The sequence below is a fragment of the Callithrix jacchus genome, chromosome 4 (assembly GCF_049354715.1).
Source record: "Callithrix jacchus isolate 240 chromosome 4, calJac240_pri, whole genome shotgun sequence".
Taxonomy (NCBI): domain Eukaryota; kingdom Metazoa; phylum Chordata; class Mammalia; order Primates; family Cebidae; genus Callithrix; species Callithrix jacchus.
In genome coordinates, this window is record NC_133505.1 from 60,646,765 (window position 1) to 60,663,103 (window position 16,339).

General features: G+C 44.0%; 1 long non-coding RNA gene across 1 annotated transcript; it reads left to right on the forward strand.

The window, feature by feature from the left end:
- Positions 1–716: 716 nt before the first annotated feature.
- Positions 717–3,133, forward strand: LOC128931772 (uncharacterized). Its single transcript, XR_008480664.2, has 3 exons — positions 717–821; positions 2,126–2,267; positions 2,686–3,133. It is a non-coding gene; the product is annotated as an uncharacterized LOC128931772 (long non-coding RNA).
- Positions 3,134–16,339: the final 13,206 nt, after the last annotated feature.

Genomic DNA, 16,339 nt, shown 5'->3' on the forward strand with positions numbered 1-16,339 from the left:
CAGCCTGGCCAACATGGAGAAACCCCAACTCTAAATAAATAAATAAAAACTAAACACATTCCTTAAAATTCTATCTGGGTGGGAGTCACTGCCGCCATCTTAAGACTTTCTGTAGTCTCATTGTGATAGTATACTTCCTGTCTACCTGTCTGAAAAATTACTCTATTACTGGACTTTCTGGTATCTTCCACTTGAAAATGACAACTTAGCCAACCACTACCATTGATCAAGAGGAAATGAAAGTTTCTGTTCTCCTTTCTTTGCCTTATGATTCCCTCTGATGTAAGGCATCTTCATGATCAGACTAGTAATACTGCCTCCTCAGCAGGCTAGTAACTCTGTGCCCCACGAGTTCGTTTGTTCCCTCCTTAGTTATTAACTCAAGTTACCATCTTAGATGGCCGGCTTTTTCATAAAGCCACTAAAGTCCCTCCAAGCAGTCCTAGACTGCTCTCACAGGACACCACCAGGAGAGGTGGAGGTGGAAGGGAGGCTCTGGCTGATTTCCTCTACATCTTGTTGTCTGCTAGGAACAAGGCCTGCTGCTGCTTTTTATCTGTTGATTGGTTGAGACCTTTCTATCTGTTAATTGGTTGGAGAAAAGAGGAAGAAAAATAAGGGATCTTGGTACCTGCCCTCCTCTCACACCGCCGCCCTCCCCCCGCCCCCGCCCCGCCCGGAACACCTTAAAAAAAACAAGTACGTTAAGACGGTTTGCGAGCTTCATTTTTCCCACTGAGGTTTGGAGATTGTCTCATGGGGACCGGTCCCCAGGCTGCCTTTACGAATTGCTCTAATTACGCATGGAGATTTTCCCACAGGTTTGCTCTTCACCCGCTCTCCCCACCCTGCCCGGGTACCTTCCTCCCTGCGATTTCTAAAGGAAAAAGTGTATTCTTGGCAGGGCGCGGTGGCTCACACCTGTAATCCCAGCACTTTGGGAAGCCAAGGTGGGGGGAGGGGGGAATCACCTGAGGGGGTTCGAGGCCAGCCTGACCAACATGGAGAAACCCCATCTCTACTAAAAATACAAAAAATTAGCCGGGCGTCGCGGCGGGCGTCAGTAGTCCCAGCTACTCGGGAAGCTGAGGCAGGAGAATCGCTTAAACCCGGGAGGTGGAGGTTGCAGTGAGCCGAGATCGCGCCGCTGCACTCCAGCCTGGAGGACAGAACAAGACTCCGTATCGGAAGAAAAAAAAAAAAAAAAGTGTGTTCTTAGGCCGGGCGCGGTGGCTCAAGCCTGTAATCCCAGCACTTTGGGAGGCGGAGGCGGGTGGATCACGAGGTCAAGAGATCGAGACCATCCTGGTCAACATCGTGAAACCCCGTCTCTACTAAAAATACAAAACATTAGCTGGGCATGGTGGCACGCGCCTGTAATCCCAGCTACTCAGGAGACTGAGGCAGGAGAATTGCCTGAACCCAGGAGGCGGAGGTTGCGGTGAGCCGAGATCGCGCCATTGCACTCCAGCCTGAGTAACAAGAGCGAAACTCTGTCTCAAAAAAAAAAAAAAAAAAGTGTGTTCTTAACCTGGAAAACCTCGGTATGTCAAGGCCTGCACTTCGATCTGTCCGAGCCCAGAGGAACCGAGGACTGACTCCAAATACCTGGCTTACCTGACTCCCGGTTCATCTGGGAGAAGCGTTTCCATTCGCGGAACCTGAACTTCAGGTTCGGGGACCCAGAGGTGGCGGTGCCGCTCCCCGCCCCCAACCAGACGAGGGCGTTGTGAGCCGGGGGCCTGCCAGGTGTTCACCCCCATCCGATGCACAGCCTCCATCCCTGGCCGCCTGGCGCCCCAGGGATGGACAGACAGACGGACAGCCCTGCAGCCACAGAGCAGAACCGGGCGCGACGCACAGCAGCCACCGCGCGGGCCCCGGGCCTCCACTCGCCACCCTCCCTCTCCCCACCTCCCAACCTTGCTCCTTCTTCAGCTCCCTTCCCCTAGCTTCCTCCAAGCCTCCTTCACTTCCTCCTCCTCCCCGCTTGCTTCTCTCTCTGCCCCTCCCCTGCCCCTTTTTCTAGGATTTACGCCTTAGGGAAGTTTCAAAAAGGGTTCGAGGAACTCCCATCTCCCCTTTCCCCAGATTGACTAATTGTTTCCTTTCTCCCCATATTCAGGCGCTTTTAATAACTTCAGGGATGGTCCCTCTCTCACTTCCCAAGACACCAGAAGGGTGTGTCCGCATCACCTGTTGTTGAGGGGCCTGCACTTCCAAGGACAGAAAGTTGACTTTAAAGTATAGTAATCGCATGACTGCAGGTTATCATTTTTGGATCCTAGATACCTGGGCTACTGATCTTGCTGCTATTAACACCTGAAATGAATGAGTTGAGCAAACTTATTTCAAGTTGACTCTTAGCTGAAAGCATATCCTCGCAAAAAGGAATTGATCTGAAAGCATATCCTTGCAAAAAGGAATTGATCAGGGTTAGGTAAGGGGAAAGGAAGAAATGAGAGAAAGAAAAAAGTATCCAATCTAAAAAACAACAGCAGAACCCTTAAACCCTATGTTCTGGTTTTCCATTGCCTCTCCTTGTAGTAAGGATTTCCCTGAGTGATTACAAAACAAAATTCACAGATCTGATAGTCCTTGGTGTGGGCAGTTGGCTGCTGTTTTGACTGGTAGAGAAATAAATGCTTAAATTCGACTGTAACAAGATTATTCTGGCTTTCTCAGCAGGCTTCTTGAGTTGTTGCTTCTACAACCAGCTGTGTAGCCTCCAGAGTCCTTTCTCTGTAAGGGAGGATGTGGACTGCGAGACCATTGGCACCTGCAACACCGAACACCCAGAGGGCAAGCTCATGGCTTGTAGACTGAATTCTGCCAGGGTACCTGTTTTGTTGTAATTTTTTAAATTGCTGGGTGCGATGGCTCACGCCTGTGATCCCAGCACTTTGGGAGGCCAAAGCAGGCGGATCATGAGGTCAGGAGATCTAGACCATCTTGGCTAACACGGTGAAACCCCATCTCTACTAAAAATACAAAACATCAGCTGGGTGTGATGAGCCTCTAGTCTCAGCTGCTCAGGAGGCTGAAGCAGGAGAATCACTTGAACCCAGGAGGCTGAGGTTGCAGTGCGCCGAGATCGCACCACTGCACTCCAGCGTGGGCAACAGGGCGAGACTCCCTCTCAAAATAAATAAATAAATAAATAAATATAAAATAAAATTTGTTGCTAACATTAAATTTTAGGAGATTGCTTACAAAAATCTGGATTTGCAGCCTTTTGGAAAAAAATATGCTTTTTGTCAACACTGGGCCGCATATCAGCAAAAGATCATTATTAGACACATAGACACAGTTCTTACCAAGCCAGATTCACACGTTGCTACTGCCAGATCCCTTTAGGCCCTTGTGGATGGGGGATTCTGCTCCTCCTCAGCTCTAACTCCTTGATAGTAGGGGGGAGAGAAATAATAAACAAGTAAACAAATGCATACAATTTTTTTTAAAATGACAATATGTTCTATGGAAGAAATAAAGCGGCCTGGTGTGGTGGCTCATACCTGTAATCCCAGCACTTTGGGAGGCCGAGGCGGGTGGATCACCTGAGGTCTGGAGCTCGAGGCCAGCCTGACTAACATGGAGAAGCCCTGTCTCTGCTAAAAAATACAAAAACCCGGGCACTGTGGCTCATGCCTGTAATCCCAGCATTTTGGGAGGCCAAGGCAGGTGGATTACCTGAGGTCTGGAGTTCAAGACCAGTCTGACCAATATGGAGAAACCCTGACTCTACTGAAAATACAAAATTAGCTGGCATGGTGGCGCATGCTGTAATCCCAGCTACTCAGGAAGCTGCGGCAGGAGAATCGCTTGAACCAGGGAGTTGGAGGTTGCAGTGGGCCGAGATTGCAGCCATTGCACTTCAGCCTGGAAGACAAGAGAAAACTCCATCTCAAAAAAAAAAAAAAAGAAAGAAAGAAAGCAGGGAACTGAGACAGAGGCAGCACTCTAGTATAGGCAGGATAGGTGATCTGGGAAGACTTCCCTGTGGAGGCGACTTTTTTTTTTTTTTTGAAGACAGCATCTTGCTCTGTCACCCAGGCTGGAGTGTGGTGGTACAATCACAGCTTACTGCAGCCTTGAACTCCTGGTTTCAGCCAATCCTCCCACCTGAATTTCCCAAGTAGCTAGGACTACAGGTGCATGCCATTGCACACAGCTAACTTTTGATTTTTTTGTAGAGATGGGGTCTTGCTCTGTTGCCCAGGCTGGTCTCAAACTTCTGGACTCAAGCAGTCTCCTACCACCACCTCCCAAAGTGTTTGGCAGGTGTGAGTCACCATGCCCAGCCTGGAGGTAACCTTTAAGCTGAGACCTGAATAGTGAGATGCAGCTGGACTAAGCGTATCTGGGAAGAGTGCTCTATGCAGGAGGAACAGCAAATGCCTTAACACTGATGCCTCTTTGAACCATTAGCCACAGGGATGAATATCTAAAAGCCTTCTAAGAGTTAGGTGGTATATCATTTTTACATATAAGTAGCATGGTCCCTGATGTTCAAGGCTATTTATAATGTGGCTATGCATCTTACTTAACTGACCAAATGAGTATGTCTATAATTTAGCAATCCTTTCCTTTAATAGAGACGAGGCCCTCTCCCCTATATCCAACATTCATTCCTGACTCTGATTTTTTTTTTTTGCTCTTCTCTCACTTGAAATATTATTTCCCTCTTTTCTCCTTCAAGGTTTAAAGTTCTAGCTCCCTCATTAAGAAAGATTCTTCAGTTGGAGCTGTTTTAGTACCTTGACTGCAATCATGGATAGGTAGCACCACATACGTGATAAAATTGTATGAAACTTAATACAGACATATACACACACACACACGAATACAAGTAAAACTGGGGAAATTGGAATAACATCAATGAGTGTGTCAACGCCAATACTCATTGATGGTACTATTATACTACAGTTTTACAGTTCTACAAAATATAACCACTGGGGATACTGAGCTAAGTGTACAGAAGATCCCTCTGTTTTCTTTCTTTCTTTCTTGTTTTTTTTTTTTTCCAGAATCTCGCTCTGTCACCAGGCTGGAGTGCAGTGGTGCAATCTTGGCTCACGGCAATCTCTGCCATTCTCCTGCCTCAGCCACCGGAGTAGCTGGGATTATAGGTGCACACCACCACACCCACCTAATTTTTGTATTTTTAGTAGAGATGGAAGTTTCGCCATGTTGGCCATGGTCTTGATCACCTGACCTAGTGATCTGCCTCATGATCAGCACTCAGCATTCCAAAGTGCTAAGATTACAGGCATGAGCCACCGCGCCTGGCCTCTATATTATTTCTTATAAGCACATGTAAATTTATAACTATATCAAGTTTTTAAAATGAATAACCAAAAAATTATATTTCTCATGGAAACAGTCTTATTATTTTCTATTAATTTTTTGAAATAGATTTTTCAATTGCTTCATGAAAACAAGGAAAATGCATTGTCTAAATAAAGCCATACTGATCTTTTATCTTATGAGAAATGGAAGTTAGGTTCATCTGGAATAATCTCTTCTCAGTGAAAACTTGCTGGTGCCTAGCAATGACGTCTCCTTTTTTATGTTTATAGGATGCCCTTCAAGAACTTTGCCCAGAACTGGCGTCTATGGTTTGCAGAATCAACCTTCTTCCCCTTTTCACAAAATGGAACAGTGTGTACCCAGTCAGTCTGCTGGCGCCTTTCCCCGGCCCCACAGTCGCTGAGAAGCTGCCAACAGTATTCTCATATATAAATTCTATTGGTACCCCAGCCGGAATTTGTCCAAGCTTGGAGACATAAGCTCATTGAAAGCCAGGCATTCTCGTACAATGCCCCACTTATTTTGTGCTTCAATGTCTTCCTACTGATGTTTGTGTGAAGAACATTCAACTTTAGAAAAGTTGGAGCAGGGAAGCTGGTGTTTAGAGGTGGAAGCCAATAAGTTCCAGATTCTTTCATGCTCCAGAGGTTTGATCTTGCGCTAGGTTATCCAGTTCTTTGAACTTCAGTTTGCTTATTTGTAAGATGGGAATAATAATCACTATTATTATTACTATTAGGTTTCAGGTTGTAGTAAAGATTGAATATGATAATATATGTAAGAATGCAGAGCACGAATGGATAATAACAACAAAGCAGATGAGATGAACAGAACTGCTTCCTCATAGATACGGGGATTTATGGGATTTTGGAGTTGGAAAGCACTAGAGAGTCACCCAGTCCTACCTCCTACTCAATGGGAGCAGTACTCATGAGCCAGCACATTTCAGCATGAACCAGCTTCTCTCTGTCACCCATCACTATCACATTCACGCCTGAGCCCATCAAAACCTTTTTTTTTTGAGACGTAGTTTTGCTCTTGTTGCCCAGGCTGGAGTGCAATGGTGCAATCTCAGCTCACCGCAATCTCCATCTCCTGGGTTCAAGCAATTCTATTGCCTCAGCCTCCCGAGTACCTGGGTCTACAGGCGCGCACCACCATGCCCAGCTAATTTTTGTATTTTTGGTAGAGAGGGGGTTTCACCATGTTGACCAGGATGGTCTCGATCTCTTGACCTGGTAATCCACCGGCCTCGGCCTCCCAAAGTGCTGGGATTATAGGCGTGAGCCACCGCGCCCTGCCCAAAACCTTTATAAGGCCTTTTCTCTGTGCCAGTACTTTAAACCCTCTATCTTATTAATCCTTACAACAACCCTGTGATATAGTTTTAATGTTCATTTGACAGCTATGGAAACTGAGGCTCAGAGATATTAAGTAACTTATCTAAGGCTACACAGTTAATAAACAGGATTCAGCCCAGGTCTGTCTATATCCAATGGTCCTATATTTTCTGCAATATTACATTGCCTTTAAAAAAACCGTGCTTATTTTTCTCAAGCGGCTCATTCTTGGCTTTATCCGTTTTGACAGCTGTCCTGAAAGTCCCTCTTTTAAGTGTCCCTCTTTTAGGTCTATCCTTCTGCTATGCACTGAATAGTGTCCACTGAAAATTCATATGTTGAAGAGAACTTTAATGCCCAATGTGATAGTATATGGAGATGGGGCCTTTGGGAGGTATAGGATTAGATGAGGTCTAACAACAGGACTGTCACACTGAAGTCAGTGCCCTCATAAGAAGAGGCACCAGAGAGCCAGGCACAGTGGCTTGCCCCTATAATCCCAGCACTTCGGGAGGCTGAGGCAGGCAGATCATGAGGTCAAGAGAGTGAGACCATCCTGATCAACATAGTGAAACCCTGTTTCTACTAAAAATACAAAAGTTAGCTGGCGCACATCTGTAGTTCCAGCGTCTCAGGAGGCTGAGGCAGGAGAATCGCTTGAACCCAGGAGGTGGAAGCAGTGAGCCAAGATCGCACCACTACACTCCAGCCTGGCGACAGAGCGAGACGCCTTCCACAAAAAAAGAGGTATTAGAGAGCTCGCTCCCCCATAGCCCAGCATACAAACAGGTGGTCATGTGAGTAAACAGCAATGGCAGCCTCCCATAAGCCAAGGGAAAAGGCCTCAGGATGAGACCTGCCTTGCCAGCACCTTGATCTTGGACTTTCCAGCCTGCTAAATTATAAAAAACAAATTTCTGTGCCTTGTCATCCAAAAGTCTATGGCATTTTGGTATGGCAGCCTGGGCAGACTACGCCACCTTCACTGCATCTACATTCTCTTTTTCTCAACTTGGTATTTTTCAAATCTGAGCTGACTAATGAGTTTGCATTTCAGCCTGACGGGTCTCTCCAGCTCTCAATTTCCTGCCCCCTGTTGTTCATTGTATCCTCAGTATTCAGTTTTTGACAGTTCTCTTATTCTCTGGAGACATTCCCCTGCTTAGTGTCTCAGGCCATGTAATCAGATCTGTGATTTTTCTCTGAATGGTTTGACATTTGCCTTTATAACATCTGACAGTGTCCATTCTTGCGTACTCCAAACTTTAAAAAGATATAAATCTGCTCAGTTCTGGGGCATAGTGGAAAAAAAAAAGAGAGAGGAAGAAGGCATGGATACTTTTACCTAGGCTTCTAGTCCTTTAAGTTGATCACACTAGTTGCTGATTGGAGAAACTTTGGGGTCCAAGTTATGCCCTGACTACAGTGTACTTTTACTCCCCCTGCTTCCTGGGAGCTGCATTTGTTGGCCAGGCAAATCAACGGGTTAACAGATACAATAAGCAAGCTTTTCTGCTCTTACTGATACCTCCTTTCCCTGAATTGCTCTAGTATTTGTTATTTAATCCTTCCAGGTTAGCCCTTGAGTGCTGGGCCTTGTATCCATTAGACAAAGTGCTCAGGACCTACAGTTCTTTTTTTTTATTGGCTCTTATTTGCAAATATGGGAATCAGGCAGCATCCCATTCTGCAAAATAGAATGAGTGTTCCTGGACCTGCAGTTCTTTCTAGGGTCCATAAAAATGTCTGAGACTTTCGGTTATGAGGGGAACCTAATTTAGGTTCCATCTGTTATTCTTTCATAACTTGTGAATATTTTTACTTCTACCTTTGTACCCCTTAGCATCTGGAATTACCTTATGCTTGCTTATTTACAGTTTATCCTGCCTCGTTTAAGGATAGAATGAGGGTAGAGCAAAAGTTGGTTTTGTTCCCTGCAGTCTATCAAGAGCTAATCACATCATCTGGCAGACAGTAAGTGTTCATTAATCATTTGTTTAATAAATAAGACAGGAAGGGTACACACAGCAGTTAAATAGCAATGTGAAAATGTGTAGAAGGAAAAGGAAATCAGAAGCAAGATATGGACATATAAGGGAGGGATTGGGAAAGTTTAAATGAAGAGGAAGGATGGCTGGGATCTGGACAGATGGAAAGGAGGAGGCTGGGCATGCTGAGTTGGGGGCAGCAGCATGAGAAAGAGCCTGGATTGCTGGTCTGGGAACAGTTAAAACACTGGCCTCATTGGCTGATTCCCTCTCCCGGGTGGTAGAAGACCACATCAGACAAGTAGGTTCAGGCCATGTTGCAGAGGGCCTTGAAAGTTGCCCTAAGAGAAATGGGGAGCCAGTGACAATAGTAATGAGACATCATAAAAGCAGTGGGAGATGAACTGCAGAGGGGATGGTGAACTGGGCAAAGAACAAAGACAGTGTTCAGGGAAATCAACTAGCCGATTCTTGCAGTTACTCACAGTTGAGTTTGTTTGTTTGTTTGTTCGGGACAGGGTCTCACTCTGTTGCACAGGATAGAGTGCCGTGGTGTGACCTCAGCTTATTGCAACATCCATCTCCCAAGTTCAAGCGATTCTCGTGCCTCAGCCTCCAAGTAGCTGGGATTACAGGCGTGTACCACCACTAGGCCTGGCTAATTTTTGGGTTTTTAGTAGAGACAGTGTTTCACCATGTTGACCAGGCTCGTCTCAAACTCCTGGTCTCAAGTGATCTGCCCGTCTTAGCCTCCCAAATTGCTGAGATTACAGTCATGATGAGCACCATGCCAGGCCCTATACTTGAGATTCTAAGGGCTCTTTGAAAGCAGGAATTCTGTTTTTTTTCTTCTTTTATATCCATCGCTAGACCATATTAAATTCTATGTACTCTATAGTTTGAACCATAAGTGACTTAGACGAGATAACAAAATCTGACATGAATTCACTAAATAATACTTAATTGGAAAAATGTGAAAACACAAACATAAATTTTTGAGACTTCAGAACAATCTGAACCATGGGTTTGTTTTATATTTTATCATCAAGTATTTGAGATAATTAAAGCAGGAATACATTTTTTCTTTCTTTTTTTTCTTTTTGATTTTTTTTTTTTTGAGACGGAGTTTCCCTCTTGTTACCCAGGCTGGAGTGCAATGGCGTGATCTCGGCTCACCGCAACCTCCGCCTCCCGGGTTCAGGCAACTCACCTGCCTCAGCCTCCTGAGTAGCTGGGATTACAGGCTCACGCCACCATGCCCCGCTAATTTTTTGTATTTTTAGTAGAGAAGGGATTTCACCATGTTGACCAGGATGGTCTCGATCTCTTGACCGCGTGATCCACCCGCCTCGGCCTCCCAAAGTGCTGGGATTACAGGCTTGAGCCACCACATTTTTTCTTTCTAAATAAAAAAAGGAACAATTATTCAATCTTCTTTACATACATGGATAATAGGGACACAGAGGGAGAAAATCAAGACTATGTTGTGTGTTTATTGCCCAAGTATTGTGGCCATTTTTCTCTTGCTGCCTGATACAGCATCATCTGCCCATTTAGCACAAACCTTTAATTATGGAGGCTCTGGCTGCCACTGGGTCGACCACTGGCCTCTGTGACTGGGTGTCTCCAATTTCCTCATTTTATCTAGTCCTTTTCAAGTTTCTCTTTGAATACAAACGTGATCAAGTGAGAAAAATGCTTATCCCATGTAAAACATAAAGCTGATACTAAAACAACGTTGAATTAAAGGACAATGTGAAATATAAATGTCTGTACATTTGTTAAAAATGATAATGTTGCCTGTATTTTTTGCTGTGGAGGAAACCTATGTGGCAAAGACCCTCATGTCCATGGTCCTGCCATTTATTGCAGCTGGATGTGGACATGTGTCTAAGTTCTTTATATGTCTATAGTAACATGCCTAAATAAGAATATCTTATATCTCTTCTCATCATACTTCCTAGAATCTCAAAACTTTTTGTTTTCAAAAATAACACCTTTCATTAAGAAAAATTTCAACATCCATAGTTTTCAAGGTCTTGTAATATTTGTCACCGAGATATGTTACAGCTGTTTCAAAAAACGCTTTCCAACACACTCAAGAACTTTTTTTTACTTATTAATACCTGTATATGTCTTTGAAAGAAAATGGAATAACGAAGGAAAAAGCAAGTGGTCTAATTTCATTATTAAGTGTGAAATAATTTTATTGGCAATTATGTGCAAGAAAAATATTTAGACTACTCATTTACCATTTTAATGCCCAGTTAAAGTTTAATAATATATAATTAATAGTCCCCACATTTTACATGAGAAAACTGATACACAGAAAATATATGTCAATCAGGATTCTCTGCAGTAAGCAACAGAAGCCAACTCCAGCTAACTTAAGCACAAAAAAGATTTATTTTAAAAGTATCGGGGGCCAAGCACAGTAGCTGACCCCTATAATCCCAGCACTTTGGGAGACCCAAGGTGGGCGGATCACTTGAGGCCAGGAGTTTGAAATCAGCCTGGCCAACATGGTGAAACCCTGTCTCTATTAAAAATATAAAAATTAGGCCAGGCACAGCGTAATCCCAGCAGTTTGGGAGGTGGAGGCGGGCGGATCACCTGAGGTCAGGAGCTCAAGACCAGCTTTACCAACATGGAGAAACCCCGTCTCTACTAAAAGTACAAAAAAATTAGCCAGGTGTGGTGGTGCATGCCTGTAATCCCAGCTATTTGGAAGGCTGAGGCAGGAGAATTGCTTGAACCTGAGAGGTTGGGGTTGCAGTGAGCCAAGATCTCACCATTGCACTCCAGCCTGAGCAGCAAGAGAGAAACACCGTCTCCAAAAACAAAACAAAACAAAACAAAATTAGCTGGGTATGGCAGTGCGTGCCTATAATCCCACTACTCAGGAGGCTAAGGCCGGAGAATCGCTGGTACCCAGGAGATGAAGATTACAGTGAGCCAAGATCGTACCACAGCACTCAAGATAGAGTGGCAGAGTCAGACTCTATCTCAAATAAATAAAGTATTGGGAAAGTCATAGAATGTTCCAGGGTGTGAACACCATGACTTAGAGACCATATTGCAAAACTGACATTCCTAAGGAAGTTTAAGTGGAACTATCTAGGGAAGCTAAACACTGGTTGAGCAAAGGCACAATTTGGGGACTTTGGCATGCCTTTGAGGGCTAAATGCATACTTGATTATAAAATCGGGAAGGCTTAAATTAAGTTTACATGACAGATGATGACCAATATTTCTGATTTAATTCAAGTGCAAATACATCCACCATCTCATCAATCTTACAAAATTGAAACCACAGGAAATTTTAAATAATGCATATACCGTATCTGTTTTATTACAAATACAGATTAACACGCCCAATGCTAAATAGCCACTTAATTTATTTGTGCATATTCAAGCCTCAAAAAGTTGCCCCCTTCAATCCTCTCCCAAACTCTCACAGTCATTGAAGCCACTATTAAGAATTTAAGGCTGGGGGTGGTGGCTCATGCCTGTAATCCCAGCAGTTTGGGAGGCTAAGGCAGGCAGATCAAAAGGTCAAGAGATTAAGACCATCCTGACCAACATGGTGAAACCCCGCCTCTACTAAAATACAAAAATTAGCTGGGCACAGTGGCTCACACTTGTAATCCCAGCTACTTTGGAAAGCTGAGGCAAGAGAATTGCTTGAACCCAGGAGATGGAGGTAGAGGTTGCAGTGAGCCAAGATCACACCACTGCACTCCAGCCTGGTGCCTGGTAACAGAGCAAGACTGTGTCTCAAAAAAAAAAAAAAGAATTTAAAAGGAGTTAAAATGGATGGCAACAGGTCAGGCACAGGGCAAGAAGCCAGTCCTAGCATTCTCACTGAGAAGGTTGCAATACCAAGTGGCTTGTTAATTCTTCCTCTGACAAGAGCAGAAAGTACTTTTCTCTACAGATGCTTTAACTCTGACTGATTTCAAGGTTAGAGAGACAGTGAGAAATAAAAGGTCTTTCAACACCCGCACTTCGATTTTGGCTGGGACCAGCATCTCAGGACAATGTCCACAAGAAATGTGGACATCACCTGGAAGTGTAGTCTGATACTTATTTGCTGCTTGTGAAAGAGCAAATGCCCCATTGAGGTTCTTTTATTGCACAATCTCACTACTTTTAAGACAAGAAGAAAGAGGATTGATAATAATAAAAATTTCTAGCATTTATTGAGCATACACTATGTGCCTGGGGTTGTGCCAAGCATTTAGATGCTTTCTATCCTTTCATCCCTGAGAGAAATTTCTATGCAGAACATACTGCTTTGTCTCCATTTTACAAAAGAGGAAAATGAAGCTCTGAAGGTTATGGAGCTTCTTCAAGGACAAACACATAAACAGTGAGAGGTAGCCTGGGACTGGAATCCAGTTTGTATGATGACCAAGCTGGTGGTCTGAGCCACCATACCATGACTCACATCTTTCCTGTAAGATCCTCTACCTTTCTTTCCTTCTTTGCACTTTTTCTAACCAGGACTGCAGACTTTCTGTACTCTCCACTACTTTTCACATCTCTCCCTCTCACCTGTCAGTCCATGGCAAGACCCCAGGACTTTAATTATGAGTATGTTCTTATTAGATTCTCACAGAATCAGCCACAGAATGGTGAAATTATCAAGCTAAGCTCTCTCTTTTTATTTTTTTTTTAATTTTTTGAGACAGAGTCTCGCTCTGTTGCCCAGGCTGGAGTGCAGTGGCACGATCTCGGCTCACTGCAACCACCACCTTCTGGATTCAAGTGATTCTCATGCCTCAACCTCCTGAGTAACTAGGATTACAGGCACGTGCCACCACACCCAGCTAATTTTTGTATTCTTAGTAGAGATGTGGTTTCACCATGGTAGCCAGGCTGGTCTCGAACTCCTGACCTCAGGGGATCTGCCCACCTTGGCCTCTCAAAATGCTGGGATTACAAGTGTGAACCACTGCACCCAGTCTAAGCTAAGCATTCTCTTAGAGACTGCTGTGCAACCTCCTGCTCCACCTGCTTTGAGTTTGTATCTCATAAATGGGGTGAAGCCTTAGTAGTGCTGTCTGGTGTGGCATTACCTCTGGTTGCTCCAGACCTGAGCCATTCCCTTCAGCCAACTCCCTGGCCACCAGGAAGAGACCAATACAGACTGGAAACTTCAACTCCATGACATATTTGGAACTTCTCAATTTATCTGACAGAAGGAGCCTGGCAGAGTCTGACTCAGCTTGGGTTTAGGCTTCTCCTCTGGGCCCTCAGTCTCTGCATGTTCTGCTCCTATCCCTGGGCCTAGCAGAGGAAGTGTCTTTCTTCTCAAGCCTGGGAGATTCCCCTCCTGGGCTCAGGCCATCCTGCACTAATTCTGCCCTTTCTAATTGTCTCCTTCTGGAGTGGGAGAGTCTAACACTCCAGGTTCTCTGAAAGGCCTACCCTCTCTGCTGACCTCCTTTCTCTGGATCCACCAGCCCTTTTTAAGGCTGTATTCTCTTATCATTGATAATAGTTTTTTAGCTGATTCTCTTACGGTTGTCAAATAGCAGTTATGTCACTTGCAGGTACTAAAACTTTTGCCCTTCTTTTCCAATGTTTAAGTCTCTACTTTTAAAATTTTGCTTAAATTGAATACAAGATACTTTAAAACACTAAAAATCTAAAACATAGTTTACAACAAGAGAAGAAAGCCTTTTATTATTATTTTTTTGAGATGGAGGCCTTTTCTATTGCCAGGCTAGAGTGTAGTGGCATGATCTCAGCTTACTGCAATCTCCGCCTCCTGGGTTCAAGTGATTCTCCTTCCTTAGCCTTCCAAGTAGCTGGGATTATGGGCATGCAACAACACGCCTGGCTAATTTTTTGTATTTTAGTAGAGATGAGGTTTCACTATGTTGGCCAGGATGGTCTCAATCTCCTGACCTTGTGATCCGCCTGCCTTGGCCTCCCAAAGTCCTGGGATTACAGGTGTGAGCCACCGCACCCAGCCAAGAAAGCCATTTTTATAGCAGTGGTTATCACATTGTTTTATACTTATAATGATATATTGTAGTTATAATCTTTCAAGTGGCTGTCTCCATTATTAAATTATGATCATCCTGGAGAGCAGGAACTGTTACTCACCTTCGTGTCCCCAGCACTTAGCTTAGTAATCTTGACAAATGGTTTTTTTAAAAATCAAAGAAAAACCAACAATGCCACCATAAATAGGTTAAAATAACCATCATTTATACAGTGTCTGCTAAGGTCATCTGGTGTTAACGTTAATAAGACCTATGTCTCAAATTTTTTGAGACCATGGAACAGAATATATTTTTTAGGTCAGAACACCTCCCCTCAGCCTAGTTCTCAGTTCTGCCAGCCAAGTATCTGCTTTAGATACCCAATAACTTTTCTCTGTCACCAAACACTGTCTGCCCAAGACTCAGTGAACTGTGCTGGGTGGCTCCAGTTTCCTGGACAACTCGGAGAGTTAAAGGCTCCAACTTTCAGGTAGAGAGCAGAAGTAATGTGGATTTTGCTGGGTACAGCTTGACACAGCATTTTGTAGGGCATAAAGGAGGACTGAAATCATTCTGACCAGTCTGTATGTTTTCTTTATGTCATTTCCAACCCTCTTTGCAAAAAATAATAAAAAAAATGAATCAAAATAGGGTCTGGCCTACTTGAGGTCTCTCAAATCTTTAGTGATATAAAACATTTTCAAAATAACATAGATGGGGCCAGGCGCAGTGGCTCACGACGGTAATCCCAGAACTTTGGGAGGCAAGGGCAGGTGGATCACCTGAGGTCAGGAATTTGAGACCAGCCTAGCCAACATGGTGAAACCCTGTCTCCACTAAAAATACAAAGATCAGCCAGATGTGGTAACAGCTGCCTGTAATCTCAGCTACTCGGGAGGTTGAGGCAGGAGAATCACTTGAACCGGGGAGGTAGAGGTTGCAGTGAGCTAAGACTGAGCCACTGCACTCCAGCCTAGGTGACAGAGTGAGACTCCATCTCAAAAAAAAAAATATATATATATATATATATATATAGATGGTAACTGACGTCAGCCACAACTTGAGGCTACTTCCACTGACTCCAAGTTGAGTGTGCTTCCCACTAGGAATTCTTTGTTCTGACCAGATCTCAATGGTTGGCTTAAAATATTCAGTAAACCACGTGGTAAGCATAAGTGCTGTCATCTCAGCTTTGTTTTTCCATTTATAGAACAAATGCAGAGTTGATTTTGCATAATTCTTGAGGGCGTTTGGATTTTCAAAATGGCCTGGTTTCAACTATAAGTCACTGGTTGTATTATCTACTAATAAGAGAGTTAGCCTGTCCTTTGAAGTTTGAAGCCAGGCACTGACCTCTCTCTAGCTATTAAAGTCCTGGATGGCATCTTGTTCCAGTAGAAGGCTGAATTAAAAAGGCTTAGGGCCTTGCTCTGGATGAGGCTTTGGCTTGAAGAAATGTTGCAGCTGGTTTGATCTTCTATCCAGACCACTCAAACTTTGTCCATATCAGCAATAAGGCTGTTTTACTTTCTTATTATTCATGTGTTCACCCGAGCAGAATGTCTCATTTCCTTCAACAGCTTTTCGTCTGCATTCACAACTTGGCTGTTTAGTGCAAAAGGCCCAGCTTTCTGCCCACCTCAGCTCTGAATATGTCTTACTCACTAATCTTAATTTCTAGCTTTTGCTGTAAAGTGGGAGAGGT